The sequence below is a fragment of the Microcaecilia unicolor genome, chromosome 1 (genome assembly GCF_901765095.1).
Source record: "Microcaecilia unicolor chromosome 1, aMicUni1.1, whole genome shotgun sequence".
NCBI classification, from domain to species: Eukaryota; Metazoa; Chordata; class Amphibia; order Gymnophiona; family Siphonopidae; genus Microcaecilia; species Microcaecilia unicolor.
In genome coordinates this window covers 579397142-579407941 of record NC_044031.1, presented here as the reverse complement: position 1 = coordinate 579407941, position 10800 = coordinate 579397142, and positions in this window count along the sequence as shown.

Sequence of the window (10800 nt, the reverse complement as noted above, 5' to 3'; positions counted from 1 at the left end):
GCTCCCCCTTTCCCAGAATGTTGTCCAGTTCCTAACAAATCAAAATCCCTCATCCTTGTATTATTGTCTCAACCATGCATTGAGACTGCGGAGCTCTGTCTGCCTCTTGGGTCTTGCACGTGGTACAGGCAGCATTTCCAAAAATGTTACCCTGGAGGATCTGGATTTCAGCTTTCTACCTAAGAGCCTAAATTTGGCTTCCAGAGCTTCCCTCCCACATTTTCCTATGTTATTTGTACCCACATGTACCAAGACAGTAGGCTCCTTTACAGCACTATGCAAAATCTTACCTAGGTGATGTGTGAGGTCCGCCACCTTCACACTAGGCAGGCAAGGGGCAGCCTAACTTCTTTCCCTTTGGGTTAATCTATAAGTGTTGGCCTGGTCCTGTAACACACCAACAGTCAGGCTTGGACAGTGTTTCCCAGTATCCTTTAGGAGTTGTAAGGATGCAACTGTATGTAGTGTCATAGGTCAAAAATTATTTTGTGCCCCGATTGGTACTTCAGATACAATCCATGGAGAACTACCCCAAAATTGCTACAAACCTCCAGTCATGGCTTGGGAGTACAGAGTCTGGCCTGGGTGATTCCAATGTGCATCTCCTTTTTGTTGTAAATTCTACTATGAAATTTAATGGCAGAACTATATCGCTTTCTTAAGTTACTGTGTACAGTGAAACTTAGTGATTAAACCATATAGTTTGCTACTGCCTGCTATGTGTATAGTCTCCCAGTGATGGTAAAGCACAGCATTACCTGTTGCCATGGGAAAGAAGCACCCATGATTTAGACTGTAAAATCCTTACTTTGAAATCAGATGGTAACATCTAATGATTTGAGATATCATCAGACCAAATACTATGTGAATGAGGAAACTTAAAATTACAAAACAAAAAGCCTTTCCCCTAATATATATCGAGATACTAATTCATACCACTCTAGAGAAAATGGAGAAAAAGACTTCAGTGAGTCCAACTTCAGGGCTCCCTCTCAAATACCAGTGCACCTGAATGTAACTCACCTTGAGCTACTACTGAAAAAGGTGTGAGCAAAATCCAAATAAAATCGTGACATCCCATAAATCACATCACCAGTCTAAAAAAACTCCATCTTACATAGTAACATAGTAGATGACGGCAGAAAAAGACCTGCAGGGTCCATCCAGTCTGCCCAACAAGATAAATTCATATGTGCTACTTTTTATTTGTACCTGTCCTCTTCAGGGCACAGACGGTATAAGTCTGGCCAGCTATATCCCCGCCTCCCAACCACCAACCCTGCCTCCCACCACCAGCTCTGGCACAGACTGTATAAGTCTGCCCGGCACTATCCCCGCCTCCCAACCACCAGTCTTGCCTCCCACCACCGGTTCTGGCACAGACCGTATAAGTCTGGCCAGCACTATCCCCGCCTCCCACCACCAGCTCTGGCACAGACCGTATAAGTCTGCCCAGCACTATTAGCACGTGGTTGCTGGAGGAGGGAGAGTCTCTATAGCAGTGGCAGGGAGATGACCAGGGCTGCAGCAATAAAAACAAGTTCCCTCCTCAGTCCCACATTTATAACAATGAGCAGATCTTCCTTCCCAAACTTTACTAACCCATCTAAGATACATATTTATTTATTTTTTATTTGTTGCATTTGTATCCCACCTTATCCCACCTCTTTGCAGGCTCAAAGTGGCTTACAATACATCATGAGTAGTGGAAGAATGTTAGTAGATAAATATTTGGTATTATAGGATCTTGGTCAGCATGATGTTAATAAAACAAACAAACTAAACAAAGTCATAGTATTCAAGCAGATATTAAGAAACAGTTCTGAATATGGATGTGCGCGTTGTGCATGTTTACATTTGTTGATCTTTGTGGTACGCTTTATTAAAGAGATGTGTCTTCAGTAGTATGCGGAAGTTCGTTCTTTCGTATATCGATTTCAAACTGCGTGGCAGTACGTTCCATAACTGTGTGCTCAGGTAGATAAAGTTTGACGCATGCATTGTTTTGTATTTCATTCCTTTACAGTTGGGGAAGTGCAGATCAAGGAATGTACGGGATGATCTTTTGGCATTCCTAGGTGGTAAGTCTATCAGGTCTGACATGTAAGCTGGTGCATCACCATGGATAATTTTATGAACTAGAAGGCATATTTTGAACGTGATGCGTTCCTTAAGTGGGAGCCAGTGTAATTTTTCTCGTAGGGGCTTGGCGCTTTCAAACTTTGGTTTGCCAAATATGAGTCTGACTGCAGTGTTCTGGGCTGTCTGGAGTTTCTTATTTGTTCTTTGCAGCCGGCATATACAAACAGTGGATCACACAATAATACAATTTTTGCAGAAGGGAACTTTCAGCCATAGAAATGATTAGTAGTTTATCTTTCCAATTGTACATTAGCCTTTTCATGTTGGGTATTTAGAGCATAGAGTTTATTCAAAAAGCTAGGTATAAGCAGTCCTATATATTTCAAATGTCCCTTAGCCCAAATTAATGAAAAAGTCCTCCACCATTTCCCTTCCTTAGCAGCAAGCTAACATGGAGGATTTATCCTTATTAACGTGTAAACCCGTAACTAGGCCAAACTGAGCAAAGTGGGACAATACTTTGGGGAGTGATGTCCACCAACATTTCCTGAACTGCTAGTTCCAGGTCCGAGACATGCAGCCATGAGAGTCTGTGCTTAGCAATACCTATGGTGGAAAGTCTGGACACCAAGTCAAAGGCATCAAAAGTTGCCTGAGCTATGTGCTTTCAACATTCCTTCTAATTAGTTGCTAGTTGGTGAAGTTTTGTACTTTGCTCGGGAGGGAGAATATCCACAAACTCTAGCACATTGTGCACCAAGTTCTTCAAGGAAATGCTAATGTAGAGCTGGTAAGACTGGATGCAGGAAATAAGAATCAAGCCTTGAAACACTTTCCTATCAAAAGACTCCAAAGTGCGAGCATTCCTGGTTAGGGGAGTTGAGGTATGGGTCCTCGAGCTTCTGGCTCTTTTGAGGGCGGATTCGACTACTAAGGAATGGTGCAGAAGCTGCGGCATCCCAAATCCAGGAGCCCCTGGGACTCTTTTATATAGAGTCCCAAAGGATCTTAACATTTACATAATTCAGTTTAACATTGGCCATAACTTTCATTTACTAAGAGAGTCCATAATTTTCTAAATAAAACAATCCTGTGCAGACCAGTCCAACAAAGTGCAATTTTTTTAACCAGGTACAGTTTTTAAACCAGAATAAATTCTACTTAACTGACTGAGTGATTGTATTCCACCTTTGTGGCTCCTTAGAGTTGCAGAAATTCACAAGCTTTCTAAGTCCAGAGAGCCAGCTCTTAACTGAAGCAGAATACCAGCTGCCCCGTATACAGTCCACTGAGGTTCCTCGTCCTGAAAAAGGTTCCTTGTTTTGACAACTTGCAGCTGCCTCAAGGGACACTTTAAATGAACCTGCAACTACCATGGCTCAAGTCATTTTTGATTTGAGCCATGTAGTTGCAGGTTCTTGTAAAGTATGCTGCTCTCTTTAGCTGTTCTGCATTAAAAAAAAAAAGATCGAGGTGAACTCAGAGAAAGTTTAGTGTAGCAAGCTTCACAGGGCACTATGATAGCGTTTTTTCAAGCTGAGTTTTCGGTGGCAGTCACTCTCTTGCCTTTGTAATGGCAATTACAGTTAATGAGTTTCAGACCTCTGGTAGATTAATCTCAGTCTCGGCTCATGTGGAATGCTGGCCTTTTGGGCAGATGATCAAAAGCCCCACGCTGTTCCAAACAGCACTCTAAAAATAGCGCTGGAACAACGTGGGGCTTTACCACACCTATGATCAGAGATAATTGCATGCAAATTTAAGCATGCAATTCTCTGTGATCATGGGGTTGAAGTGCGGTAGGATTGTGCCTGAGCGAATCCTCCCACATTTGTTTGACAGGTCTGGGCTGTCAAAAGCCCAGACCTGTCAAACAGGGGCTGGAGGTTTCTCCCTAATATGGTGTGAAGCCACGCCCAGCGCATCCGAGGATACACTGGGCAGGGCTGGGTGCCGCCATCTTGCAGGCGGTACTGATGGAAGAGAAGGAAGGCCACCTCCCTCCTCCAACCTAAGGTAGGGGGGTGGGGGGATTGACCGGGGCCAACTGGGCCACCAGAGACTTCTCAGGAATGCTGGGGAGGGGGGTTAGGGGGACTGGAGACCCACCAGATCTCCAGCCCCCCTGAACCTGTCAGGGGGGTCGGGGGACCGGAACTCCGCTGGACCTCCAGCCCCCTCTCGCGGGGGGGGGGGGGGGGGTGGTTTGTCAGGTCAAGGTTTCTGCAGGGAGGCCTGCTAGTATGCAAATGCATGCTGGACAGGGCTCACCATTCCTCCTCAATGGTCTGCAAACCCTAACGCCAGCTCCGTTTTGGCGTAGGGTTTGCCGCAGCCAGCGTGCTGGTTGCTGATCATTAATGATGAATAGGTTAGCATGCATTTGCATGCTAAGAGCCCTGTTTTGCATGCTAGTTGCGTTCAGAGCCTGTGAGCGCGTTGTTTCACGCGCTCAGGGGCTCTGATCATCGGGTGGTAGCAAACGCAGGCGCTAGTATGGTGCTAACAGCCTCTAGTGCCTACGTTTGCTTCTGATCATCGGCCCGTTTGAACTTCAGGAGATTCCTTTCTTTCACGGTTGGAGCCTGCTGTCATTTTGCTCAGCTACAAGTTGCTTCTCTGTCAGTGCTACACACATCTGCTTCATTTGGGAGACCCAGACATTCCTCTGTTCCAAGTTTCAAACTTCTGCTTTATTTCAAAGCTTCAGCAGTCTCTTCTCCACTTCAGTGGCAGATATCTCTTATTTTTCAGAGCTCCAGCAGTGTTCTGTTTCACAGAACTTCTGCAACCTCCTCACTTTCAGAGCTGCAGACTCTTCTGTATTTCAGTCCTTCAGGGCTGCAGCCTCCTACTGTATTCATAGCTATACAAGTCTCCTCACTGTCAGTGCTATAGACATCTCCTATAGGCAGAACTACACAAGTAGGCTTTTACTATATTCACAGCTGCACCAGTCTCCTCATCTTCAGTATTGCAGAATTCTGCTATATTCTCAACTATGCAAGTCTTTTCACATTTCCTCTGCTGCAGACTTCTGCTATATTCATCACTATGCAAGTCTCCTCTTATTCAAGGATGTATATATGCCCTCTGATTCAGACTTCCAGCTCCTGGTTCTACTTCAGACATGCAAGAGCCTGCTTGAAGTTGTACCTACAGTGGTTCCTGCTATTTTGGGGCTGCAAAGAGCTCTGCTAGGGTTTCCCTAATGGAGAGAGGCAGGAGCCTACTCTACTTTGGTGCTGCACAGTCCCACCATGATGTTGGTCAGAAGTCCTGTGTTACTTGTCCTCTTCTGCAGCATATTTTTTATTTTTTTTTTAATTTTGTTACATTTGTACCCCGCGCTTTCCCACTCATGGCAGGCTCAATGCAGCTTACATGGGGCAATGGAGGGTTAAGTGACTTGCCCAGAGTCACAAGGCGCTGCCTGTGCCTGAAGTGGGAATTGAATTTAGTTCCTCAGGACCAAAGTCCACCACCCTAACCACTAGGCCACTCCTCCACAGTTCAGACCTTTGGAAGAATGCTCTATTTCATGTCTCAAGAGCTCTAGCCTGTCTTACATCTGTCTCTGCTTCCCTTGTCTTAGAGCTGACTGGGAACAGGGCCGTCCCAAGGGCTGTGCGATTGGTGTAGGGGTGCACTCAGCAGCAGCAGTCTCAGTGCCTCAGATCTGGGAACTCCCCCACACTGCAATATTCCCTCAGCCTCGGTGCAACAAACAGCCAGCCCTTCTCTATCTGGTGCCTAAAAGGGCAAGGGCACTCCTGTCTGGCCAAATACTGGGAGTAACTTAGATTCTGAGTTTCTCCCGAGTCCTAGTGACCGGCCAATCAGGAACGCCCTTTTAAAGGCCAGACAGCTGCACTTCTGTAATAGCTCAGGCATGTGAAAAACTGTGGCTGAGTCCAGCAAAGTGCAGCTGTGATTGTAAATGCAAGCAAGCTGGTCGATGCCCTGCAGCTCTCGGAAGTCGTTTTGCTGCTGGTGCTGCCTGCAGGTTAGAAGCAGCAGCAGAAGTAAACAGAACAGTTTGAAGCCGAAGAAAAGGGGAGGGGCACACGCTGGATGGAAGGCAGGGTAGGGAGAGTGGGGAGATGCTGGATGGAAGGATGGAGGTACAGAGAGGGGGACACACTAAATGGAAGGATGAGGAGAAAAAAAGGACACTGGATGGGGGAGAGAGGCAGGACATGCTAAATGGAAGGCTGAGAGGAGGAGAGAAAAAGGGGACACTGGATGGAAAAGAGGTAGAGGGGGGGACATGCTAGAAGGAAGGATGGGGGAGAGAGAGGAGACACTCTAAATGGAAGGACAAGGGGAGAAAAAGTGGACACACTCTAAATGGAAGGACAAGGGGAGAAAAAGTGGACACACTGGACGGAAAAGGGGTAGAGAGAAGATGCTGGATGGAAAAGGGGTAGAGGACAGATATACAATGGAAAGATGGAGGAGAAGGGGGTATCCTAAATGGAAAGATAAGGAGACAAAATTGGGCACCCTGGATAGAAAAGGGGTAGATAGATGCTGGAAGGAAGGATGGGGAGAAAGAGGGGAGACGCTGGATGGAAGGGTGGGGAAAGGAGGAGATGATGGATGGAAATGAGAAGAAAGGGGTGACACACTGAATGGAAGTTGGGAACAGAGAGGGACATACTGGATAAAAGTGGGAAGAGAGAAAGAAGGACATGCTATTTGGAAGGGGGGAGAGGATAGAGTTAGTGAAAGACTGGGGAATAAGAGGAAAGGGAAGGAATAAGTTGTCCGGGGTGAGAGAAGAGAGATAGAAAGTGAAGGTAGACACAAAAAAAAGAGGGAAATTGAAGACTGTATAGTAAGAATGAATGAAGAGTGAGAGAAAAATAAATTGAAGAACGCTAAGAGGAGGTGAAGAGGGCAGGAAGAGACAGTTAGAAATGACAAATGGACATGAAACCCTGGCCTGAGAGTTAAGAGGAGATACAGAAAAGCAGAAAGCAGAGATTAGGACCAACATGATTACAAAATTTAAATGGCTAGACAAGAAAGGTAGAAAAAATATTTTTAATTTTGGATAAAGTAGTACAGTAACCATGTTATTCTACTCTAATAAAAACATAAAATGGAAAATAAGGTGATCCCTCTTTAGTGGGCTAATGTAATACTTTTTTTTTTTGTTAGATTTCTGAGGCTAAAACCTCCTTCCACAAGTCAGAACAGTATACCATAACAGCAGCATACTGTCCTGATCTGAGGAAAGAGGTTTTGGCCTCTGAGAGCTAACTGAAAAATGTATTACATTAGTCCAATAAAAGGGTATCACCTAATTTTCCATTTTTATTTGATAATTTGTAACATAAGTGGAGTGTGTTTTTATTTTGCACAATACAGGGGGCCATGTGTCACTGTTTTCTTTCCTAGTATTGCATTGTATGCAAAGTCTAGCTTCTTGAGGTTTGTTTCATTTCATACATTCTTAAAACTGCAATAATGTATTTTTAAGAATATGGGTTGAAGAAAATGTGATTTTAATACTTTATTTGTACATTAGAGGCATGCCTAGTATACTGCTGTAATCCACTTTGACCCTAAGCAAATGCCAACATTGGCGGCTCAGGGAGCTGCTGCAGACTGCTATGTTGGAGAGCAGCATTTTTGGCGCCATCGGGGGGAAGTCTTCAGCTTGTGGGGCTTGGGATCCCTACCAGCTCAGGTATTTTTATTTTTTTTTTAAGTAAAGTAGGGAGGGGACAGACAGCTCATGTAAATTCAGTTGGTACAATATATTGGCTGGAGGCAAATCATTCAGGGTCCAACTCATTCTGCGGTACACACATAGGATCTTCTTTTTGATCATGAATATTTGCAAAAAGATGAAGTGAAAATGCATTGTGAGATAGTGCTGTGGCCAGACAATTTTTTTATTTTTATTTCAATTTCCTGCATTTTGCAAAATTGAAAAAGTTATTGACAGGCCTCGATTTAAATCTAGGGAGAGAGGAAGAACCCAAAAATATGATGGTTTCTATCTCCCCAGTTCACAAAAAGCTTCTCAGTCAATTGCTGGCCCACAGGTGCAAAAAGGTTGGGAAATGCTGCTCCAAGCTATATTTCAGACCCATCCCCTAAGGACTGTCCTTCGGGGAAAGGCTGCTGAGGGATTGACTGGTGCCTCTCACATCCCATCATGCCCCTTTTTTGTATCCTTTAACATCATTACCCAATCTATAGTGGCCTCAAGTATAAAACCATCTACACCTCCACCTTTTCCTATATTAGCGCACAACTGTGGAATGGTCTACCTAAATTTGTGAAAATGACCCCTGATCATCCAACCTTCAAAAAATATCTTAAGACCTTCTTATTTGGAAAAGCTTACGCTCAAGACCTGCCCCGCATCTCTTCCTATTGAATTCAATTTCTCTTTCCGCATTGCCCCACCTTTGCTATTACTCTCTAGTCTCTTTCACTTCAATGTTGTTGACTGTTTATTGTAGAATTGATGTATAATTTCTGTAGATTACTGTAAGCCACATTGAGCCTGCCTGTGGGTGGGAAATGTTGGCTATAAATAAATAAATCATTACCAGTCAGACATTGAGTGGTGTAGGCAATAACTAGTCTTTTCTGCTCAACCATACTGTTGGCTGTCCGCCTTTTGGACTACAATTCCATTAACTTTGGAGCATAGGCGCCCAGTATAAGAGGCTTGGAGAGGCTAAGCCTCCCCCCTGCTGCAGCAGAACGGATCAGCTGTGGAGTCCAGCTGCTCTGAGGGGATTAAATTGTTGATTTACCTCCATCCTCACAGCAGGAGCTGCAGTGAAAACCCTCTAGCAGTCGTAGAAATTGGTTTATGGTTTGTTTACCTTACTGCTGGGAAAGCAGGGGGGGTTGGCTGGAGGTGTCCTGGGTTGCCAGGGAGATATTTAACGAGGATGACTTCCTGACCTGCACTGAGGACAGATAGCAGCAGAACGGATACTGGGCCAGCACGATCAGAAAAAGTCACCAGACAACAGAGGTAGTAAAGATCATTTTATTTTCATTATAGTGTTTGGAATATGTCCACTTTGAGAATCAGGTGCTCAACATTAAAAGTTTATATTTATTTACTTATTTATGGCATTTTATCCCACATTAAACATGAATTAGGGTGTTTTGTGGCTCAACATGAGAATTGTGATGATATGATCCCTTGTTTCATATTGTTGACAGTCTGCATTTTCCGTATGGGTGGTATATTAGGTTCTGCCCAGTGTAATATTTATGGTACAGTAAGGTTCTGAGTGTGTTTTTGCACAAAGTTGTGCATAGTGTTTTGTAGTTGAGCGATTGTGGTTAGTATATGCTTTGAGCAACCACTTTATTCTTTGACATATGATACATATCTAATATCTAAATTTAATAAAAGGTATTAATTGTGACTTATTTTTATTTATTTTTTCTGCATGTTATCAGACAATTATGGATCTAAGCCCCACCCCTAACCCTGCCCCCTTTAGCCTCCCCAAACAGTTGGGCCACCGACCGCCTATGCTTTGGAGTCTTGGTTAGCTAGAAGCCAGTTCTTAACTGGCTGGAGTTAGTAGTCTGCTCTTACAAGAGGTACCTGTGTATATTTTTTGGTGCAAACCCCAAACCTCTGTACCTTCTTCAAGTCATATGTCCATATGGACACAGCCTCCAAAACTGAACACAATATTCCAAGTGGGGCCACACTAATAACTTGTAGGGGACATCAACACTTTCTTTCTTCTGCTGGTTATGCCTCACTATTGCAGCCTATCTCATCCTGGCTACAGCCACTGACTTCTCACATTGCTTTGAATGATAGGTTGGAATCTTTTTTTTAATAATATCTTTTATAGCCAATTTAAATATAGGGAGGGAAAGGCTCTGCTGTGCAGAATTGTTCACTGAGCTTGCTTGCCCTATTATTGGCTGTCACCTGTATTACCTCCCCAAATGTTTCTGTCTGGAAAATCACTAATTTTACATGAGCTTCTGTTCATGTTACTACATTGGCAAGAATAATTTTCTAAAAGGCAAATCACTGATATGAGGCAACTTTTATGATTGTTGTTTGGTTTGAAAGTTCTGGGCCTTGCAGCAAATTTATACATGTATTGAAACTGAATGTGACAGTGCTACAGCCCTAATAATAAAACCATTCTGGACTACTGGCATGGTGTTGTGGTATTGTATTCTAAGATTGTATCTATTAGACCATGAAGAAAACTTGGTAGATCTGAACAGAATACAGCATAATAAAGTAGATTTATAATTACTATGATAAATTTATGTTTGGGCTACTTTTCTGACATGAGCTGGGATTAAAAAAAAAACTTTTATCACCATCTACCAACCCTGATTCATGCTTTCTTTAAGCACTAGAATGAGCAGCTTCAAGGCTTAAAGGAACGAGTCTGAGTAGGCAACAGGCACGTTTTGTCACTGAAAAGCTAGGATACCTGCTTCCTGAAGTACACGTAGTCTTGTGTTAAGTGGAGCCTTTCAGGCAATGCATTCCAGAATGTGGGGGCTACTCCGGAGAAGGCTCGCTCGCAGGTATCACATTGTGTAATGTCTTTTGGAGAGGGTGTAGTTAGTGAAAGTCCTTGGGAGGACCTTAGTGTCCTTGGCAGTGTGTGGAGGATCAGCCTATTCTTCAGATACTCAGGGCCATTTCCTTTCAGATCAGACAGAGTTTTAAATTTAGCCCTGTATTGT